Source organism: Rattus norvegicus, chromosome X (genome assembly GCF_036323735.1).
Source record: "Rattus norvegicus strain BN/NHsdMcwi chromosome X, GRCr8, whole genome shotgun sequence".
Classification (NCBI taxonomy): Eukaryota; Metazoa; Chordata; class Mammalia; order Rodentia; family Muridae; genus Rattus; species Rattus norvegicus.
In genome coordinates, this window is record NC_086039.1 from 11,351,570 (window position 1) to 11,376,030 (window position 24,461).

Here is a 24,461-nt window from a genome sequence, read left to right on the forward strand (position 1 = left end):
TCCCAGCACTCCCAAGGCAGCTCACAGTTATCTGTAACCCCAGTCCCAGGGGACCTGGTACCCTCTTCTGACCTATGCAGCCCAGAAGATACATGCAGGCAAAACACCCATATACATAAAATAAAAAATGTAAAACAAAATGTGCCATGCACTTTTAGCAGCTCAGAAACTTTTTAAGGATAAGAAAATATCAAGAACATCCAAGTTAAATTGGTGTCAACCCTGGTGGGTCCTGACAACTAAATGTAAGAGAAAGCACTCATTAGTGGGTCGAAACTCAGCCCAGGATCATTAAAAGGAGCTGGAGCAATGCTAGCTCCTTGGATCAATGGTATACTGAGGTGGTTCTGATGCTGCAACAATGAAATAGTCATAAATCTAAAAGGGAGATTCACTAAAGGTAGCTATAAATTCATTATCACACATCCCATTGAGTGATGGGATCTTGTTTAGTTTGTTTGCTTTTTGTTTTCTTTTTAGTTTTTCTGTTCTGTTTTGTTTTGTTTTTGAGCAAGACTTCAAGTAGATCAGGCTGGTCTCCAATTTTTTATGTAGCTGTGGATGGCCTTGAACTCCTAATTTTCCTGCCTTTACCTCTCACGTGCTAAGAACACACTACTACCACACACCACACACTACTACCACACACCACACACTACCACCACACACCACACATTACCACCACACACTACCACCACACACCACACACTACCACCACACACTACTACCACACACCACACACTACCACCACACACCACACATTACCACCACACACTACCACCACACACCACACACTACCACCACACACTACTAACACACACCACACACTACCACCACACACCACACACTACCACCACACACTACTACCACACAACACACACTACCACCACACATTACTACCACACAACACACACTACCACCACACACCACACACTACCACCACACATTACTACCACACACCACACACTACCACCACACACCACACACTACCACCACACACTACCACCACACACCACACACTACCACCACACACTACTACCACACACCACACACTACCACCACACACCACACACTACCACCACACATTACTACCACACACCACACACTACCACCACACACCACACACTACCACCACACATTACTACCACACACCACACACTACCACCACACACCACACACTACCACCACACACTACCACCACACACCACACACTACCACCACACACTACTACCACACACCACACACTACCACCACACACCACACACTACCACCACACACCACACACTACCACACACCACAAGGACCACCACACACCACAAACACCACCACACACCACACACTACCACCACACACCACAAGCACCACCACAGCCAGCTGTGGCTTATTCTGTGACTCTTGCTTAACAGAAGATGGAAGAAATGATTGTGTGCTAGTGCTAGGTAGGCCCCAGGGTTAAAGAAAACCAGCTTGTAACCTTGTCTGTTGGGACCCTGGAATCCTGAACAACTGCACAATACATTCACTTACACTGCTGAAAGCTGAGGGGTTGAAACTATATGAATGACCTTCCATCAGAGTTCCATACAATTGATTGAAAAAATCTTGAATTTTCTAGACAAAGTGCTCCATTTACTGATTACCACCAATTGACCAACAGCTGATACTGCATAGAACAGAGGAATGTCATCAAGAGACGTCTACACCAAATTTGTGACTCACACAATCACAAGATGCAATACATTTGCTAATGCAGAACAACACATTTTGTAATTCTTTGTTCTATACAAGTACATATAAACACTGGCCAAAATGCCTTTGGGTTTATGAACTTTTTAAGGTATTAGGTCCATGAGACATTTGAGACTCCTAAGTTTTTTGAGCCTTCTTTCTGTTTCTTGAGTGTGGACTGCTGAGGGAATCCCTCCATTTAGCAGGCTCTAAGATTCTAGAGAAGGTAATTAGTAGAAACATGGTACTGGATATTTTTTTGTTGAATGGAGACCAAATGACCTTCTGTAACTCTTCATCCCACTTACACAGAAAGAAGAGACTGCCCTTAAATAGTAGCTGTTGGATTTCCTTGAGCTGAATATCCTTTGAGATGGAGAATGAATTTAATGGGGTTAAGAAGCAAGCAGTCTCAATACCCAACATCATTGGATTGAGAAACAAACCCATTTATAAAATAGTGGCTGCCTATTTTCTTTGGAAACAACAGTTGAAAAACACCATGATCATCTTCTTTCTAATCAGGCCATCTTTCAGGTCCTCTGTATCTGCTTCCATTTATAAACACTTGGAATTTGCCCAAGTTATTAATTATTCTTGGTAATTGGGTCAGAAGTGGCAAGAATAATCACAAAGAAGTCTCAAGCTTCAAATAAGCTTGTAGTTTAAAACCAAATATCTTAAGTGCCTAAAGTGAATTACACTGCCTCATTCTGCCTCCCTAGACAGATTACTTAAAAACAATAGAATGGCAGGGGAATGGAAAAAATACAAAGGCACATAACTATGCAACAGAATATAGAAGTACCTAATAGAAAGAGGTCAGACAATGAATTAGGAGACTAAGGGCCTCTAATGTTGTCAATTAGTATCTTTGAGCAAACTTAATCTCTCTGATTCTCAATCTCTTTCTTGTCTGTGACTGAGGAGAAAAATCTTTTAAAAGTTCTTGAGGTTGCCATGATATTTGTGTAATAATGTAGAAACAACACATTCACATATACACAGAGAGGTTAATATGTGCTGCAAGTGTAAAGATGTAATTTTTTGAAAAAAAAACTAAATTTTATTTCTCTCCAAAGAATAAAAGGAGAGCTATGTGCAGTCCATGTGTAGAGATTGGCTAATATAACCCATTTGTTTTGAAAATGACAAAATTCATGTCTATAAGAGTTCAATGGCTTGTGAAGACTGCAGATCTGTCGCCTGGAAAAGTATTCTCTTTCTACCCAGCCAAGTCCCAGTCACAGTCTCTTGGGACTCTTGAGTGTCCTTGAATACTTCTGAAGTTACAGGTAATGTCTAGAATGGTTATCAGCATCTATACAGCTCCCAGAACTTTTACTGGTTAAAAAGAGAAGGTCACGAGCCAGTCCCCATCCTCTGTGATCTGTTCTTCAACTAATGCTATTAAGTTATGTATTTGGAGTCTGAAATGTCACTCATAGTCTCCTTTTGAATGCTTGTTCTACAGCTGATGATGCAATTTTGAAAAGATGCAAAGTCTATAGGAGCTTGGACTGCCTTGCTGGCAGAGGTAGGCCACAAAGATTGTGTTTGAACTGGTCCCTTTGCCTCCCAAATGCTGTGATTAAGGGTATGCACTACCACTGCAATGCCCTCACTTCCATTCTTTTCTTTTTTTTTTTTTCCGGAGCTGGGGACCGAACCCAGGGCCTTGCGGTTGCTAGGCAAGCGCTCTACCACTGAGCCAAATCCCCAACCCCCACCTCACTTCCATTCTTAAAGGGCTGTCTCATCCATTTTTCCTACATCAAGCAAATATGACTTCCTCAAAGTGCAAATTTATTTGTATCAACCTACATAATCTTTCAAAGTTATCCCATAAAAAAATCAAATCATACCGTGACACATCTGACCCTACAAAAGATGGAGCCTACAAATCTGTTTAGCTCCATTTCTTTCCATTCCCTTCCAGTACCAGGTTATGATTGACAGCCTCAAGGCATGCTCACCCTACTATCCCATTCTCCCAGCATGTTTGTGCCTTTCAGAATCCACTTTACTTCCTTGACACATCCACCCAGGAATCCAAATCAACTCTAGTGTCTCCTCCTCTAGAAAATCTTCTATTACTCTAAAGACTGAACTGGAACTTTCATTTTGGTAATTTCTTAACCATGTCTTTTTTATTAGGGGTGTGTGTGTGTGTGTGTGTGTGTGTGTGTGTGTGTGTGTATGTGTGTGTGTGTTCAAGTATGGGAGGTCCAAAACTACATGTGAAAGCCAGAACATCTCTGGGATGCCATCCACCTTCTTTGAGACAGGAAGTCTCAATGGCCTAGAGCTTGCCAATTCAGCTACACTGGCTGGCCAGGGCTACTTCCTCCCTGGTCCAGGGCTTACAAGCACATACTACCATGCTTGTCATTTTTCCATGAGTGCTTTTATATGGGTTCTGGGGGGAAATCTGGTCCTCTTGCTTACAAAGCAAGCACTTTATTGACTGAGCTCTTTCTCCAGCCCTCCAATTCTTTGCATACTTTGGCATTAAACATTTATGCACATAATAACTTGATAAATGCCAGTATCCACTGTCACAGACTGGGAGGCCCATGGGGTAGTACCCTGTCTCTTGTTCATTATTTGCTCTGGGATTAGTGCCTGGCATTCAGTGGGTGCCCATTTTTTTGAAAGAGAAGTGAAGAAAGTTGATCTCACGATAATATAGTCTGCATCTTTTCATATCATTCTCCAAAAATAGGAAAGTAAATGACCTAAAAGTAGAAGGACTCTACCTTATTTGAGTACTCTCCAAATTCTATTAATTCATAAGTGTAGTACAAAAAGAAGTCTAATTTACAGAAACAGTCCCTACTTTTATAAAATTTCCCTATTTAAGGTCCTCCTTTATATGCCCAAAAAAGGACAACTCTTCGCTCACTGATTTCTGAGTCCAACAGTTTTCCAAACATACTTGACATGATTGTGGAAATTTTACAGTAATAAAAATAAATAAAAAATAAAAGCAAATATATTATGCTTAGTATATGTTTTGTATATGAACATATACAAAAGACAACTCTTTTTCAATCCAAATTTGTTTTAATACAGAGAAAATTCAAAATTTGTCTTTTTTAAGAGAAGACACATATTAAGTTATCAAGAGTCTAATAATTTCTAAACATGTGCTAGGCACTGTGCAACTTTCTTTCAACTACTTTCACAGTCGTTCTACTAGTTTAGGTACTGACACTTTAGCATATGAAGTAAGAACAGAGCTAATCTAGAATCACATTGCTATAAATCGGCCCAGCTGAGTCAAACTTGGAGCCCTTTCCTACACAGAAAAGTTCTCACTATTATCTAGTTATGTTCATTTCCTTTCCCTAAAGTAATCCTTCCAAGATCATGTCTGAGCAGCTGCAGTAAGTATGCTGAAGATAAAATTTCCCTGTGCCTTCATTCACTCTGTGTATTCCTGACCTTTAACTCCTCACTAATGTTTTGAGATATCAACATGGACACACACTTGTACTTCATTCATCTAAACTTAGTCTGCTCAGCTCTTCCTATTGTTTTGTTTTGCTTTGCTTTGTTTTGATTTGTTTTGTTTTGTTTGAGGTGGGAATCCTAGTATGAAGCCTAGGCTAGCCTCAAACTTCCTATCTCCTTATTACCACCTTGAAGTATTGCAATTCCAATAGTGTATCTCCAAGTTTAGCGATTTTGAGAGTGAGGACCATGCTTCATCCGTGTTTGGAACGCCATGCTGAGGGAAGTTGCTGACACTTCATGAATCTTTGTTTAACTAACTGGATAAATATAGGCTGCTGCAGAGGTTACTAAAACCTGCCCATTGCTCCCAAAATATTTAAAATCTAACTGTGTCTGTCTGAGTTAGCCAGAGCCAAGCTGACTCCATGACAGGCTGCAAACTGGCAGTTTGGGAGACCAAACCTAAGTTTCCATTTCCCAGAAATGAGAACCCTTATCCAGGAACCTGTGGTCAGTCAACCAAAGCTGCAGGCGGCCAATCAAAGAACACCTTGTCATCTGGCCTGAAGCAAGAATAGGTAGCTAGAATGAGTAAGCAACTCCTTGGGAAGTCTCCAGAGCCTAGCCAACTGTACAATCACTCAAACCCCTAGAGGTAGAACAAACCAATCAAGGTAAAGGGCACATTAACCTCCCTGGAACTCCCTTAACTGACAATATAAAGCTGGGCCTATGAGTCTACCAGAGGTCTTCCATTTAGATGCATGGTAGACCCCTTCATGCTGGTCTCTATAAAATAAACACTCTTTGCTTTTGCAAACTATTTCAGTCTGGGTTATCACAGACCTTAACATCTGGAAAGAGAAAATATACACCAGAAACAATAATAGAAGACAGCAATGAAAATATCAGAGTCAAAAAGACTGCCAAAAATGTTTCATGGAAGAACGAACACTGGACTGGTTGAAGTTTTAAAAATGTGATGGGATTCCAATAAACTAAGAATATGTTCATAAAAAATATTCTAGGTATAAGAAATAGTATGACTAGCAATGAAAAATAAAGAAAGTCTAAAATCTACCCATTTACTTCATTTAGATGAAGCATAGAATATAGGTAAGAGATATACTTGGTAAGTTGGTTAAAATCGAGTCAAGGGGAAACAAGTATTAGAATATAGATTAATGCAATGGGCAATGGGAAAGAGTGAGATTTTAGGAACAGCTTACTTGGGGACCATGTAGAAGACAGAATGAGAAGTAGTGTGGCTTTGGAGCAATCCCTAGAAAGATAGAAAGGATATTTCTCAGATCAGAAGAAAATGTATTCTTAGCTCTACTGGGAGAAGGACTCAGAAATGTGAATTTAATGCCATGTCCCCTATTACCAACAAGGCATACTGAATAGAAACAGTCAAGAGTCAAGAAAGACACTGGTTCTCCTAAATGTGCCAGTGTTTTCATTTTTTATCTAAACTAACAGATCTCTCCCTTTTTTGGTATTTATAGATTGAATGAAGAGAATATTCCAGGCTGCTAACTCCTCTGGGATTAGTCTTCAGCAGATGGTAGGAGAGATGTGTCATAATACCACCTGAGCTTTGTCGGTGAGGAACTCTGAGGTATGGTCCATCTCCCAGGGATCCCTAAGGAGATTGGTTGACCCCAGTTACTTACAGCAGTGACTTATGCCTTTCACTCTTTCCCCCAACTGGCTGTTCTCCCTTCCTGAGTCACTTCCCTACAATATACCACAGCTGTCCCCTAGAGAAATTTCAGGAGTTAATGGTCTTTCTTGGAAAAAATCACATGAAAATTGGATTCTAGGTGAATTCAAACTGCCTTACTTAGTTTAGGGTGCTGTAACAAAGTTCCATAGACCAGGAAGCTTAACCAACAAACACGTGTTCCTTGTGGTGCTGGGGGATGAGGAATCCCTTACTGAAATGTCAACATATATAGTGTTTGGTGATACTTCTCCAGTTTTACAGAAGGCCACTTTCTCATGACCTCTCATGACAAAAAAAAATCATCTGTCTCTCAACTATTTTTTTAAGGAATTTTACATTTTAATAGAAATCATAGGGGAGGGGGGAGGGGGATGTTTGCCCAGAAACCGGGAAAGGGAATAACACTTGAAATGTATATAAGAAATACTCAAGTTAATAAAAAAAAAATAAGTGACCCCCAAATCTCATTCAATTGCGTTCATGTCACTCCAGTGCAGATAGCAGAGGAGGGGGAGGGGCTCTCTTCCATACAATGGATTGCTGCTCATCCCAGTGACACAGACATCTGTAAAGGTATATTTCCAAAGTCCCCATAAGAAATGACAAGGAAGAACTATAAAAAAAAATAGAAATCATATTATATTTACAATTTTCTTGTTTTATTGATACAGTTCACTTGAACTACACTTCATATCTTAAACTATATAAATTAGGGGTTTCAGAGTTGTGCAGCCAACACACTGAAATTTTCATCATAATCTGCCTCTGAATAAAAAACAAGAACAAAACCAAAACCCTCTCTACCTATACCAATGCCAGTCTCTCCACATCCCCATCTGACTCTCAAGCCAGGTAACCACCAATCATCTTTGTGTCTCTACAGAACTGCACAGCCCTGTCATTTCATACAAACAGAATCATATGTGTGTGGTCACTGGGGTCTGGTTTCTTTCATCTATCATAGGCATGTTTATAGTTCTCCTCACTGAGCCCATTGTGATGTTCCATCATATGGAAATTTCACTTTTCATTTCTTTAAAGTTTTTATTTATGTATTCACCTACCAGTGGATATTTAGCTTGTTTCCACTCTGAAGTAATCATGAACAGTGTTACTATAGATTCATAAATATAACCACATGCATATTCAGGGATGATTTATGGATTATATGGTAACTCTGTATTTAACTTCTGAGAACTTGCTGGATTGTTTTCCAAACAAACAGCTTCATTTTCTAGTCCCATTTGAATTATCCACATGCTAGCAATTTTTTGCCAGATGCTTTTATTGCATTTGGCTCTTGATTTGTTACTACAACCTGCTTACAAAAATCTTTACCTCCCAATGTCCTATAAAGGCAGAATATATTTCCGTTTTCAGTTTCTCTTCCTGGTCTTCACTCAGGCTAGGTACCAATAATCCAGTCCCTCCAATACTTTATCTTACATTCCACCCAGCTCATTAAAGATCAAGTACACAGTGTGGGAAAAATATTTGAAAACAAATTCATTCAATTAGGAGCTCAAGAACTCAATAGCAAAAGAGTAATAATAGTAACAATAATAGGGTTAAAATGGGCAAATTACTTAAATATACATTTCTCAAAAAGAAAATATACAAATGATGAATGAATATATGAAAATACTGATTCATTAATCATCAAGGAGATGCATATTGAAATTCACAATAGGGACCTTCTCATTTGTGTTAGAATGGCTATAAATAAAAAAGACAAAAAATTCTGGTAAGGATGCAGAAAAAGAGAGAATTCATACTCTACTAGTGTAAGTGACTATAGTCACTAGGGAAAATACTACAGAAAGTACTCCAAATATTAAAGTTGATTCACTGTATGATCCGTCAATAGAAAGGTGTGTCCATTCCTTTTTATGTAGTGCTTGGGACCAAACCAAGGTACTTGTGTATACTAAGCACATGCTACAGTTATCTCAGGTGTATGACCAAGATATGAAATTAATTCAGGTGCCTGTTAATGGATTTCAAAAATGTAGTATATGCACAATGGATTAATTTCATCCACAGAAATAAAGAACAATATCATTTGTGGGAAACATGGATGGATGTCATAATATAAAGCAAAATAAGCCAGACAAAGAAATATAAGTGTTTCATTTTACCCATTGGTGAAATTTAAAAACAATCAAATCATAGAACAAATGAGCAGAATAGCAGTTGCTACAGGCCAGGGAAGGGATGGAGAGAGGCAATGGCCACAATGTCAACTACAGCCAGATAGGAGGCAATGCTGGTATTATGTTACACCAAGGTTATCACTGTTGGCAATACAGTGTAACTTTATATCCACATCTTCAGGAAAGATTCCAAACATTCTTATGTCTTAATATCTCTTTGTAAGAAATGTTAAATGTTTGATGGACATGTAACTAAATCAAGTTAATTATTATGTAGTGTGACTCATGACTGTACCAAGATACCACAGCCTGTAAAATGCACAATGATCTCCTAACAGTTGTTTTTTCATCAAAAATTTGCTACTCATCTGTAATGTTTTTAATATTTTAATCATCTAAAACATATTTTAATTTAGATTCTTATTACGTCCTCTGCCCCTTCCCAAGGTTAGCCTGATTCTGTCATCTCCTCCTACCTATCTACTCACAAATGAAACCTACTTGTGTTTTCATTAACACAAATAAAACCCGATACAACAAACTGTTCAAAACCTAGAAAACAAAATACAATATCTCCCAGCAACAAACAAAACAAGACCAAACTGTAACCAAATAAAAGGGTGTGTGTGTGTGTGTGTGTGTGTGTGTGTGAGTGTGTGTTTCATTGTTAACCTTTACCCTAGTAGCTATGTATATAATCACTCACTCATTTCTCAAATATAATAATATAAAACATAAAAAATGAAAACAACACTATAACAACAAATCAGAGAAGACTTTGGAAAAGAGGGACCACAGAAGTCAAAGACCCACTCATTTGTACACTCAGGAATGCCATGAAACACTGAACTAGAGGCCATAAAACAATGCAGAGGAGCTGGTGCAGACGCAGGCAGGCCCTGTGCATGCTGCCTCAGTCTCTGTGAGTTCGTATGCGCATTGATCCTGTTGATTTGGAAGGCCTTATCTTCTTGATGTCATTCAACTTCCCTGGCTCTTACAATCTTTCCACTTCCTCTTCCGTGGGGTTTTATGAGCCCTGAGGGGAGGGATTTAATCAAGATATTCCGTTTAGGGCTGAATGTTCCAAGGTCTCTGCATTTTATGTGGCTGTGGGTCTCTCTATTGTTTCCATATGCTGCAGGAGGAAGCTTCTGTGATAACTGAGCAAAGCATAGAGTGATGGATGAGTGTATGGGGTTCAGAGCTAAACAAAGAATTCACAGCTGAGGAATGCCGAATGGTTGAGAAACACCTAAAGAAATGTTCAACATCTTTAGTCATAAGGGAAATGCAAATCAAAACAACCCTGAGATTTCACCTCACACCAGTGAGAATGGCTAAGATCAAAAACTCAGGTGACAGCAAATGCTGGCGAGGATGTGGAGAAAGAGGAACACTCCTCCATTGTTGGTGGGATTGCAGACTGGTACAACCATTCTGGAAATCAATCTGGAGGTTCCTCAGAAAATTGGACATTGAACTACCTGAGGATCCAGCTGTACCTCTCTTGGGCATATACCCAAAAGATGCCCCAACATATAAAAAAGACACGTGCTCCACTATGTTCATAGCAGCCTCATTTATAATAGCCAGAAGCTGGAAAGAACCCAGATGCCCTTCAACAGAGGAATGGATACAGAAAATGTGGTACATCTACACAATGGAATATTACTCAGCTATCAAAAACAATGACTTTATGAAATTCATAGACAAATGGATGGAACTGGAAAATATCATCCTGAGTGAGCTAACCCAATCACAGAAAGACATACATGGTATGCACTCACTGATAAGTGGCTATTAGCCCAAATGCTTGAATTACCCTAGATCCCTAGAACAAAGGAAACTCAAGACGGATGATCAAAATGTGAATGCTTCACTCCTTCTCTAAAAGGGAACAAGAATACCCTTGGCAGGGAAGAGAGAGGCAAAGATTAAAACAGAGACTGAAGGAACACCCATTCAGAGCCTGCCCCACATGTGGCCCATACATATACAGCCACCCAATTAGACATGATGGATGAAGCAAAGAAGTGCAGACCGACAGGAGCCGGATGTAGATCGCTCCTGAGAGACACAGCCAGAATACAGCAAATACAGAGGCGAATGCCAGCAGCAAACCACTGAACTGAGAATAGGACCCCCGTTGAAGGAATCAGAGAAAGAACTGGAAGAGCTTGAAGGGGCTCCAGACCCCATATGTACAACAATGCCAAGCAACCAGAGCTTCCAGGGACTAAGCCACTACCTAAAGACTATACATGGACTGACCCTGGACTCTGACCTCATAGGTAGCAATGAATATCGTAGTAAGAGCACCAGTGGAAGGGGAAGCCCTGGTTCCTGCTAAGACTGAACCCCCAGTGAACTAGCTTGTTGGGGGGAGGGCGGCAATGGGGGGAGGATGGGGAGGGGAGCACCCATAAAGAAGGGGAGGGGGGAGGGGGATGTTTGCCCGGGAAACCGGGAAAGGGAATAACACTGAAAATGTATACAAGAAATACTCAAGTTAATAATAATTTTTAAAAAAGACTCATATTGCTACATTTTTAGATCAGTATTACTTGGTTTTGCCCTAGGTTTTGTCCCTAGGCTATTAAGTCTCAGGTTCTTGGTCACCCAAGCAGTGTTGGATATGAATTCCTTCATGTGGAATGAATTTTAAGTCAGATCCATTATTGGTTGGTTACTCCCACAAGCTTTGAGCCACCATTGCCCTAGTATATTTTGCAGACAGGACACCATTGTAGATAAAGGGTTTATGGCTGGTGTGATGTTTACATTTCTCTCTTGATAGCATGCAGAGTACCTTCCTATATCAAAGACAACTGGAACATAAGAGCGAGGGCTCCATGTAAGCAACAGCTCTACATCTCCATATTCATAGAATTGCATAGGTGTTGTCTTCTGCAATGGAGCCTTGCTCTCCATTCGTGGAGAACAACCTATAGCCTGCGCAACAGCCTGGATTTGGAGGTTGCTGTGCGGCCCATTCAGCCAACTGAAACCCAGAGATTATTTGATAAAAAGAGAATGCCAGTTGAGGCTTTGTCTCCCCCATTATTTTGGTGATTTCATTTAGATCACCTTCATATTTGTATATATTTTGCAAAGCGTGAACTATATTAGGTTTTCATACTACTTCTCAATGGCCATTAATCTTAGCTGTCTCTCCATGCATTCTCTTCTTTCCTCCCCACTTCCTCCCCTCTTAAATTGATTATTCTGTTCCAATCTCCTTTCATTCACCCATAACTATCTATTCTATTTGCCTTTCCTAGGGGGATATATATGCCATTCCCAGTCCTTTATTCTATACCTATTCTCTGTGATTCTATGGTTTGTAGCTTGTTTTGTCTTTTTCTTTTATTGAATTTTTTATTTACATTTCAAATGATATCCCCTTTCCCAGTTATCCCTCCAGAAACCTGCCATCTGTTGCTATAAAATTATAAAACATACTGTCTTGAACTATATTCAGCACCTTGGTGCCCCATGACATCTGTTAGACATCTTCATCTCAGTCAGCAAAACGTCTCACCTGCTTTGTTCCATCCCATATCACACAGTTGATGGCTACTCTCTAAGCCTAGCAACAATCTCTCTACCCATCTGGTTCCCAAGGCAGGTTGCCATCATGCCAGATATACACATCCCAATTCTGTGGCGGCCCAGTGTCTCCATCCACTACATACTTTCTTGAACTCAATTAAATCACCACACGAAAGAACATACAACACAATAATATATAATTGATAATATATAATTGCTCACCTAGACATACAAAGCCTAGCACATATCCATCCCTTAAGAATATCCATAATAACTTGTAAATGTACAGAGAGAAATCTTAACATCCACCTCCATGTTCTCTCAGCTGCTCTTCCTCCCTTCTCTCCAGTCTCCTCCTCCTCTCTAAAACTTTTCTTCCACCCATCCTTCCTTCTCGTCCAATGACAGGCCTCATTCTATCTTGTACCTGCCTTCACCTGCATAATGACATCATCCTACAGCTATCCTATCTTCCCTCCCCTTCTACTTGATTATCATTGAAGTAACAGAAATATCCATGTCTGAGCAAATATATACTATATTTTTCTTTCAGGGTCTAGGTTACCTTACTCAAGATGATTTTTTTTCTAGTTCTATATATTTGCCTGCAAATTCATCATTTTTTCCATTTATTCATTCATTTACTTTACATCGAAATCACAGCACCCACCTCCTCTCAGTCTCCCCTTGTGCAATTTTTTTTTATTGATCATTCCTGTCGTTTACATCCCAAATGATATCCCCTTTCCTGGTTACCCCTCCATACCCCTCCCATCCTATCTACTCTCTCTCCCCTCCCCTTTTCCTGTATGAGGGTCCTTCCCTTTCCACCCACCCACTCCTGCCCCACAGCTCCAGCATCTCACTAAGCTGGGGCGTCAAACATCCACAAAACCAAGGACCTCCCCTCCCATTGATGTCAGACAAGACCATCGTCTACTACATATGTACCTGGAGCCATGCATCTTTCCTTGTACACTCCTTGGTTGGTAGTCTAGTCCCTAAGAGCACTAGTCCCTAAGAGACAGCCTACATTGTTCTTCCTATGGGATTACAGTCCCCCTCAGCTCCCCCAGTCCTTCTTCCAGCTCCCGCACCAGAATCCTGAGCTCCATCACTCTGATGGTTGGCTGTGAGCATCAGCATCTGCATTGGTCAGTTGCTTGCAGAACCTCCAGGGAACAGCCACACCAGGTTCCTGTCAGCAAGTGCCTCTTGGCAGCAGCAACAGTGTCAGGGTTTAGAGTCTATAGACAGAATGGATCCCTATGTGGGGTAGTCCCCTGATGGCCCTTCCTTCAGTCTCTGCTCCAATTTTTGTTCCTGTCTTTCTTTTGGACAGGAATATTTCTGGGTTAAAAACTTTGAGATGGGTGGGTGACCCTATCCCTGAGCTAGTGGGTAAACCTATTAAAAATGGGGTATAGAGCTGAACAGAATTCTCAACTGAGGAATATCAAATGGCCAAGAAGCACTTAAAGAAATGTTCAGCATCCTCTTGGTATAGCTAGATGCTGAGGTAGATTGATTCCCATCTCCCAGAGGAGCTGCCACGCCGATTTCCATAGTTGCTCTATAGGTTTGTATTCCTACTAGAAAGGAATGAGTGTTCCCTTTACTCCAAGTCCTCTCCAGCATGAGTTGTCATTTGTCTTATTGATCTTAACCATTCTGACTGGTGTAAGATAAGATCTCAAAGTAGATTTGATTCACATTTCCCTGACGGCTAATGATATTGAACTTTTAAAAATTATTTCTTAGCCATTTGAATTTACTCTATTGAAAATCTCTGTTTATATCTGTACCCCATTTTAAGCTGAATTATTAGTTTTCCTGATATCTAGTGTTTCAAATTAATATAAATATATTTTGGATGTTAGTCCCCTATCAGTTGTAGAGTTGGTAAAACTCCTTTTCCATTCTGTAGCCTTCTGCTTTATCTGAATGGCTGTGCCCTTTGCTCTAGAGAAGCTTTTCCATCTCATGAGAGTCCATATTAATTGTTGATCTTAAAGCCTGCACTCTGTGTGTTCTGTTTGGAAAGTTGTCTCCTGTGCCAATGCACCCAAGGTTATTCCCCACTTTTTCTTCTATCAGGTTCAGTGTATCTAGTTTTAGGTTGAGATCTTTAATCCATTTGGAGTTGAGTTATGTGAAGGATGACAAGTATGTATCCATTTGCATTCTTGTACATGCAACCATCCAGTTGACCATTTGTTGATAATCATTTGTTTTTTTAAGTGTGTATTTATGGGTATTTATTAAAAATCCAGTTCCAGTGGTGTTTAGACTTATGTTTGTTACCTTAATTTAATTCTACTGATCAATGTATCTGTTTATTACTATAGCTCTATAGTACAATTATAGTCAAGAATGGTGATACCGCCAGCATTTCTTTTATTGTTCAGGATCGTTCTAGGATTTTCTGTGTTCCCATATGAAGCTGAAACATATCCTTTCAAGATTTGTGAAGAATTCTGTTGGAATTTTGGTTGGAATTTGGAATTTTGGGGATTTGATTGGAATTTATTTGCATTTAATGTATAGATTGCTTCTTGGTAAGATAGCCATTTTTACAATGTTAGTCATACTGGTAGATCCATGAGCAAAGGAGATCGTTCCATCTTTTGATATTTTCTTCGATTTCTTTCTTCAATATCTTAAAATTCTAATAAGTCTTTAACTTGCTTAGTTATATGTACTCCAAGATATTTTATATTATTTATATTATTTAAGGCTATTGTAAACGGTGTTGTTTCCCGGGTTTCTTTCGCAGTTTGTGATTTGTATATAGGAGAGCTACTGGTTTTTGTCAATTAATTTTGTATCCAGCTAATTTCCTGAATGTGTTTATCAGTTGTAGGAATTTCTAGTTGAAATTTCCTGAATCACTTAAGTATACTATCTTATTGTCAAATAAAGATAATTTGACTTCTTCCTTTCCAATTTGTATCTTTTGATCTTCTTCAGTTGTCTAGCTAAGACTTCAAGTACTAAACTGAAAGGCTATGGAGAGAGTGGACAAGCATAACTTTTCTTGATTTTAGCGGGATTACTTTGGGTTTCTCTGCATTTAGGTCAATATTGGCTATGGACTTCCTGTAAACTGCCTTTATTATGTTGAGGTATGTCACTTGTATTCACTACTCCCTCCAGGACTTTTATCATGAAGGGGTGTGTTGGAGTTTGCCAAAGGATTCTTTTTTTTTTCTTTTTCTTTTTTTCGGAGCTGGGGACCAAACCCAGGGCCTTGCGTTTGCTAGGCAAGCGCTCTACCACTGAGCTAAATCCCCAACCCCTTGCCAAAGGTTTCTTTCTACACCTAAAGAGATTATCATATGTGTTTTATCTTTTTATTATTTTCTATTGATTCTATTTTCTATTCAATTTTCTATTGATTCATGTATGTTAAACCATCCCTGCACATCTGGGATAATGATGGCAGATGAACTTTTTGATAGATTTTTGGATACTGTTTGCTGATATTTTATTGAGAAATATTCCATCTCTGTTCATAAGGGAAATTGGTCTCTAATACTCTTTCTTTGTTGGGTCTGTATGTGCTTAGAGTGTTGGGGTAACAGGCCTCATAAATCAAATTGGGCAATGTTCTCTCTGTTTCTGTTTTGTGGATTAATTTGAAGAGTATTAGCATTAGCTCTTCTTTGAAAGGCTGGCAGAATTATGCACTAAAATCATATGGTCTTAAGCTTTTCTTGGTTAGGAGAGTTTTAATAACTACTTCTATTTCTCTAGTGGTTATATATCTATTTAAATTGCTGTCTGATCTTGATTTAACTTTGGTAAGTGGTATGTATTGAGAAAAGTATGCATTTCTTTTAGATTTCTAATTATTTGCAGTACAGGACTTAAGATTCTCTGGTTTGCCTCAGTATCTATTGTAATGTCACCCTTTTGATCTCTAATCTTGTTAAATTAGATATTTTCTTTCCACCTTACATTTAATAGTGATAAGGGACTGTCAGTAGTATTTATTTTATCAAAGGACCAACTCTTTATTTCACTGATTCTTTTTATTGTTTTTCTTGTTTATATTCTATTGATTTCAGCCTTTAGTTCGATTATTTCAGCCCTTGCCATCTATTCCTTTTGGCTGTGATTTCTTCTTTTTGTTCTTGAGATTTCAGGTCTTCTGATAAGTTGTTATTATAAGATCTCTCCAATTTTGTTATATAGGTACTTAGTGTTATAAATGTGCCTTCCTTGTGTCCCATAAATTTGAGTATGATTTATACTAATTTTCATTCAATTCTAGGAAAACTCATTAATTTCTCTGTTTATTTATAACTTGACCTGCATTTCATTCAGTAGAGTGTTGTGCAGTTTTCAATAGTTCATAAGCTGTCCATTGTTGATATATAATAGTTTTAAACCATAATGGTAAGATAGAAGGCAGGGTGCAATTTCAATTTTCCTGTATTTGTTAAGACTTGCTTTGTGTCTGAGTAGGTGGTCAATTTTGGAAATATTTTCAAAAAATGCTAAGAAGGTGGTATTTTGGTGTTTGAGTAATGATTATGTAACTATGTCAGGTCTATATGGTTTATTACATCACTTAGCTCCACCAATTCTCTGTTTAGTTTTTTCTGGATCACCTATCTTTAAGTGAGAGTGAGGTACTGAATTTTCCAACAATCAGTGTATGAGGGTCACATTATGATTTAAGCTGTAGTAGTGTTTCTTTTACAAGCTAGGTATTCTTATGTTTGGGGCATAGATGTTAAGAATTTCAATGTGCTTTTTGTGGACTTTTCCTTTGATGAGTATGCGGTGTTCTTCCCTACCTCTTCTGATTAGTTTTAATTTGAAGTCTGTTTTGACAAGTATAAAAGTGGTCAGCGACTTGTTTTTTAAGTTCATTTGCCCGGAATACATTTTTCCAACCCATTACCCAAGGGTTATGTCTATCCTTGTTGTTAAGATATGTTTCTTGAATTCAGCAGAAGGACAGATCCTGATTTCACATTCATTCTGCTAGTCTGTGTCTTGTTATTAAGAAATTGACAATATTGATGTTGAAAGGTATCAATGACCAATGATTTTTTGATTCTTTTTTTTGTTGTTGTTTGTGGTGGTGATGGTGGTGATGGTAGTGGTGGTGATGGGTGTGTGTGTGAGTGTGTGTGTGTGTGTGTGTGTGTGTGTGTGTGCAGGCACATACATACACACATGCTTCTCTTCTTTTTTTTTTATTAACTTGAGTATTTCTTATATACATTTCAAGTGTTATTCCCTTTCCCAGTTTCCGGGCAAACATCCCCCTCCCTCCTCCCCTTCCTCATGGGTGTCCCCCTCCCAAGCCTCCCCCCATTGTCGCCCTCCCCCAATAGTCTAGTTCACTGGGGGTTCAGTCTTAGCAGGACCCAGGGCTTCCCCTTCCACTGGTGCTCTTACTAGGATATTCATTGCTACCTATGGGGTCAGAGTCCAGGGTCAGTCCATGTATAGTATTTAGGTAGTGGCTTAGTCCCTGGAAGCTCTGGTTGCTTGACATTGTTGTACTTTTGGGGTCTCAAGCCCCTTCAAGCTCTTCCAGTTCTTTCTCTGATTCCTTCAACGGGGGACCTATTCTCAGTTCAGTGGTTTGCTGCTGGCATTCGCCTCTGTATTTGCTGTATTCTGGCTGTGTCTCTCAGGAGCGATCTACATCCGGCTCCTGTCAGTCTGCACTTCTTTGCTTCATCCATCTTGTCCAATTGGGTGGCTGTATATGTATGGGCCACCTGTGGGGCAGGCTCTGAATGGGTGTTCCTTCAGTCTCTGTTTTAATCTTTGCCTCTCCCTTCCCAGCCAAGGGTATTCTTTTTCCTCATTTAAAGAAGGAGTGAAGCATTCACATTTTGATCATCCGTCTTGAGTTTCCTTTGTTCTAGGGATCTAGGGTAATTCAAGCATTTGGGCTAATAGCCACTTATCAATGAGTGCATACCATGTATGTCTTTCTGTGATTGGGTTAGCTCACTCAGGATGATATTTTCCAGTTCCAACCATTTGCCTATGAATTTCATAAACTCGTTGTTTTTGATACCTGAGTAATATTCCATTGTGTAGATGTACCACATTTTCTGTATCCATTCCTCTGTTGAAGGGCATCTGGGTTCTTTCCAGTTTCTGGTTATTATAAATAAGGCTGCGATGAACATAGTGGAGCACGTGTCTCTTTTATATGTTGAGGCATCTTTTGGGTATATGCCCAAGAGAGGTATAGCTGGATCCTCAGGCAGTTCAATGTCCAATTTTCTGAGGAACCTCCTGACTGGTTTCCAGAATGGTTGTACCAGTCTGCAATCCCACCAACAATGGAGGAGTGTTCCTCTTTCTCCACATCCTCGCCAGCATCTGCTGTCACCTGAGTTTTTGATCTTAGCCATTCTCACTGGCATGAGGTGAAATCTCAGGGTTGTTTTGATTTGCATTTCCCTTATGACTAAAGATGTTGAACATTTCTTTGGGTGTTTCTCAGCCATTCGGCATTCCTCAGCTGTGAATTCTTTGTTTAGCTCTGAACCCCATTTTTTAATAGGGTTATTTGTTTCCCTGCGGTCTAACTTCTTGAGTTCTTTGTATATTTTGGATATAAGGCCTCTATCTGTTGTAGGATTGGTAAAGATCTTTTCCCAATCTGTTGGTTGCCGTTTTGTCCTAACCACAGTGTCCTTTGCCTTATAGAAGCTTTGCAGTTTTATGAGATCCCATTTGTCGATTCTTGATCTTAGAGCATAAGCCATTGGTGTTTTGTTCAGGAAATTTTTTCCAGTGCCCATGTGTTCCAGATGCTTCCCTAGTTTTTCTTCTATTAGTTTGAGTGTGTCTGGTTTGATGTGGAGGTCCTTGATCCACTTGGACTTAAGCTTTGTACAGGGTGATAAGCATGGATCGATCTGCATTCTTCTACATGTTGACCTCCAGTTGAACCAGCACCATTTGCTGAAAATGCTATCTTTTTTCCATTGGATGGTTTTGGCTCCTTTGTCAAAAATCAAGTGACCATAGGTGTGTGGGTTCATTTCTGGGTCTTCAATTCTATTCCATTGGTCTATCTGTCTGTCTCTGTACCAATACCATGCAGTTTTTATCACTATTGCTCTGTAATACTGCTTGAGTTCAGGGATAGTGATTTCCCCTGAAGTCCTTATATTGTTGAGGATAGCTTTAGCTATCCTGGGTTTTTTGTTATTCCAGATGAATTTGCAAATTGTTCTGTCTAACTCTTTGAAGAATTGGATTGGTATTTTGATGGGGATTGCATTGAATCTGTAGATTGCTTTTGGTAAAATGGCCATTTTTACTATATTAATCCTGCCAATCCATGAGCATGGGAGATCTTTCCATCTTCTGAGGTCTTCTTCAATTTCTTTCCTCAGTGTCTTGAAGGTCTTATTGTACAGATCTTTTACTTGCTTGGTTAAAGTCACACCGAGGTACTTTATATTATTTGGGTCTATTATGAAGGGTGTTGTTTCCCTAATTTCTTTCTCGGCTTGTTTCTCTTTTGTATAGAGGAAGGCAACTGATTTATTTGAGTTAATTTTATACCCAGCCACTTTGCTGAAGTTGTTTATCAGCTTTAGTAGTTCTCTGGTGGAACTTTTGGGATCACTTAAATATACTATCATGTCATCTGAAAATAGTGATATTTTGACCTCTTCTTTTCCGGTCTGTATCCCCTTGATCTCCTTTTGTTGTCTGATTGCTCTGGCTAGAACTTCAAGAAATATATTGAATAAGTAGGGAGAGAGTGGGCAGCCTTGTCTAGTCCCTGATTTTAGTGGGATTGCTTCAAGTTTCTCTCCATTTAGTTTAATGTTAGCAACTGGTTTGCTGTATATGGCTTTTACTATGTTTAGGTATGGGCCTTGAATTCCTATTCTTTCCAGGACTTTTATCATGAAGGGGTGTTGAATTTTGTCAAATGCTTTCTCAGCATCTAATGAAATGATCATGTGGTTCTGTTCTTTCAGTTGATTTATATAATGGATCACGTTGATGGTTTTCCGTATATTAAACCATCCCTGCATGCCTGGGATGAAGCCTACCTGATCATGGTGGATGATTGTTTTGATGTGCTCTTGAATTCGGTTTGCCAGAATTTTATTGATTATTTTTGCATCGATATTCATAAGGGAAATTGGTCTGAAGTTCTCTTTCTTTGTTGTGTCTTTGTGTGGTTTAGGTATAAGAGTAATTGTGGCTTCGTAGAAGGAATTCGGTAGTGCTCCATCTGTTTCAATTTTGTGGAATAGTTTGGATAATATTGGTATGAGGTCTTCTATGAAGGTTTGATAGAATTCTGCACTAAACCCGTCTGGACCTGGGCTCTTTTTGGTTGGGAGACCTTTAATGACTGCTTCTATTTCCTTAGGAGTTATGGGGTTGTTTAACTGGTTTATCTGTTCCTGATTTAACTTCGATACCTGGTATCTGTCTAGGAAATTGTCCATTTCCTGAAGATTTTCAAGTTTTGTTGAATATAGGTTTTTATAGTAAGATCTGATGATTTTTTGAATTTCCTCTGAATCTGTAGTTATGTCTCCCTTTTCATTTCTGATTTTGTTAATTTGGATGCACTCTCTGTGTCCTCTCGTTAGTCTGGCTTATCTATCTTGTTGATTTTCTCAAAGAACCAACTTTTGGTTCTGTTGATTCTTTCTATGGTCCTTTTTGTTTCTACTTGGTTGATTTCAGCTCTGAGTTTGATTATTTCCTGCCTTCTACTCCTCCTGGGTGTATTTGCTTCGTTTTGTTCTAGTGCTTTTAGGTGTGCTGTCAGGCTGCTGACATATGCTCTTTCCTGTTTCTTTCTGCAGGCACTCAGCGCTATGAGTTTTCCTCTTAGCACAGCTTTCATTGTGTCCCATAAGTTTGGGTATGTTGTATCTTCATTTTCATTAAATTCTAAAAAGTTTTTAATTTCTTTCTTTATTTCTTCCTTGGCCAGGTTATCATTGAGTAGAGCATTGTTCAATTTCCACGTATATGTGGGCATTCTTCCCTTATTGTTATTGAAGACCAGTTTTAGGCTGTAGTGGTCCGATAGCATGCATGGGATTATTTCTATCTTTCTGTACCTGTTGAGGCCCGTTTTTTGACCAATTATATGGTCAATTTTGGAGAAAGTACCATGAGGAGCTGAGAAGAAGGTATATCCTTTTGCTTTAGGATAGAATGTTCTATAAATATCCGTTAAGTCCATTTGGCTCATGACTTCTCTTAGTCTGTCGACATCACTGTTTAATTTCTGTTCCATGATCTGTCCATTGATGAGAGTGGTGTGTTGAAATCTCCCACTATTATTGTGTGAGGTGCAATGTGTGCTTTGAGCTTTAGTAAGGCTTCTTTTACGTATGTATGTAGGTGCCCTTGTATTTGGGGCATAGATATTTAGGATTGAGAGTTCATCTTGGTGGATTTTTCCTTTGATGAATATGGAGTGTCCTTCCTTATCTTTTTTGATGACTTTTAGTTGGAAATTGATTTTATTTGATATTAGAATGGCTACTCCAGCTTGCTTCTTCTGACCATTTGCTTGGAAAGTTGTTTTCCAGCCTTTCACTCTGAGGTAATGTCTGTCTTTGTCTCTGAGGTGTGTTTCCTGTAGGCAGCAGAATGCAGGGTCCTCGTTGTGTATCCAGTTTGTTAATCTATGTCTTTTTATTGAGGAATTGAGGCCATTGATATTGAGAGATATTAAGGAATAGTGATTATTGCTTCCCGTTACATTCATATTTGGATGTGAGGTTATGTTTGTGTGCTTTCATTCTCTTTGTTTTGTTGCCAAGACGATTAGTTTCTTGCTTCTTATAGGGTATAGCTTGCCTCCTTATGTTGGGCTTTACCATTTATTATCCTTTGTAGTGCTGGATTTGTGGAAAGATATTGTGTAAATTTGGTTTTGTCATGGAATATCTTGGTTTCTCCATCAATGTTAATTGAGAGTTTTGCTGAATACAGTAACCTGGGCTGGCATTTGTGTTCTCTTAGGGTCTGTATAACATCAGTCCAGGATCTTCTGGCCTTCATAGTTTCTGGCGAGAAGTCTGGTGTGATTCTGATAGGTCTCCCTTTATATGTTACTTGACCTTTTTCCCTTACTGCTTTTAATATTCTTTCTTTATTTTGTGCGTTTGGTGTTTTGACAATTATGTGACGGGAGGTGTTTCTTTTCTGGTCCAATCTATTTGGAGTTCTGTAGGCTTCTTGTATGCCTATGGGTATCTCTTTTTTTAGGTTAGGGAAGTTTTCTTCTATGATTTTGTTGAAGATATTTACTGGTCCTTTGAGCTGGGAGTCTTCACTCTCTTCTGTACCTATTATCCTTAGGTTTGATCTTCTCATTGAGTCCTGGATTTCCTGTATGTTTTGGACCAGTAGCTTTTTCCGCTTTACATTATCTTTGACAGTTGAGTCAATGATTTCTATGGAATCTTCTGCTCCTGAGATTCTCTCTTCCATCTCTTGTATTCTGTTGGTGAAGCTTGTATCTACAGCTCCTTGTCTCTTCTTTTGGTTTTCTATATCCAGGGTTGTTTCCATGTGTTCTTTCTTGATTGCTTCTATTTCCATTTTTAATTCCTTCAACTGTTTGATTGTGTTTTCCTGGAATTCTTTCAGGGATTTTTGTGTCTCCTCTCTACGGGCTTCTACTTGTTTATTTATGTTTTCCTGGAATTCTTTCAGGGATTTTTGTGTCTCCTCTCTACGGGCTTCTACTTGTTTATTTATGTTTTCCTGGAATTCTTTCAGGCATTTTTGCGATTCCTCTCTGTAGGCTTCTACTTGTTCTCTAAGGGAGTTCTTCACGTCTTTCTTGAAGTCCTCAGGCATCATGATCAAAAATGATTTTGGAACTAGATCTTGCTTTTCTGGTGTGTTTGGATATTCCATGTTTGTTTTGATGGGAGAATTGGGCTCCGATGGTGCCATGTAGTCTTGGTTTCTGTTGCTTGGGTTCCTGCGCTTGCCTCTCGCCATCAGATTATCTCTAGTGTTACTTTGTTCTGCTATTTCTGACAGTGGCTAGACTGTCCTATAAGCCTGTGTGTCAGGAGTGCTGTAGACCTGTTTTCCTCTCTTTCAGTCAGTTATGGGGACAGAGTGTTCTGCTTTCGGGCGTGTGGTTTTTCCTCTCTACAGGTCTTCAGCTGTTCCTGTGGGCCTGTGTCTTGAGTTCACCAGGCAGCTTTCTTGCAGCAGAAAATTTGGTCTTACCTGTGGTCCCGAGGCTCAAGTTCGCTCGTGGGGTGCTACCCACGGGCTCTCTGCAGCGGCAGCAACCAGGAAGACCTGTGCCACCGTTTCCGGGAGCTTCAGTGCACCAGGGTTCCAGATGGTCTTTGGCTTTTTCCTCTGGCGTCTGAGATGTGTGTGCAGAGAGCAGTCTCTTCTGGTTTCCCAGGCTTGTCTGCCTCTCTGAAGGTTCAGCTCTCCCTCCCACGGGATTTGGGTGCAGAGAACTGTTTATCCGGTCTGTTTCCTTCTGGTTCTGGTGGTGTCTCAGGCACAGGGGTCCTGCCGCTCCTGGGCCCTCCCCCCACGGGAGTTTCCTCTTGGGCCAGGGATGTGGGCAGGGGTGAGCAGTGTTGGTGGTCTCTTCCGCTCTGCAGCCTCAGGAGTGCCCACCTGACCAGGCGGTTGGGTCTCTCTCTCACAGGGTCTGGGGGCAGAGAGCTGCTGCCCATGCTTCTCTTCTTTTGATTTTGTGATCTGATATTACCTATTCCCTGAAGCTTTGTTCTATGTAGTTATCCTCTTTCGGTTGGACTTTACCTCCTAGCATCTTCTGTAGGGCTGAATTTGTAGATAAATATTAGTTAATT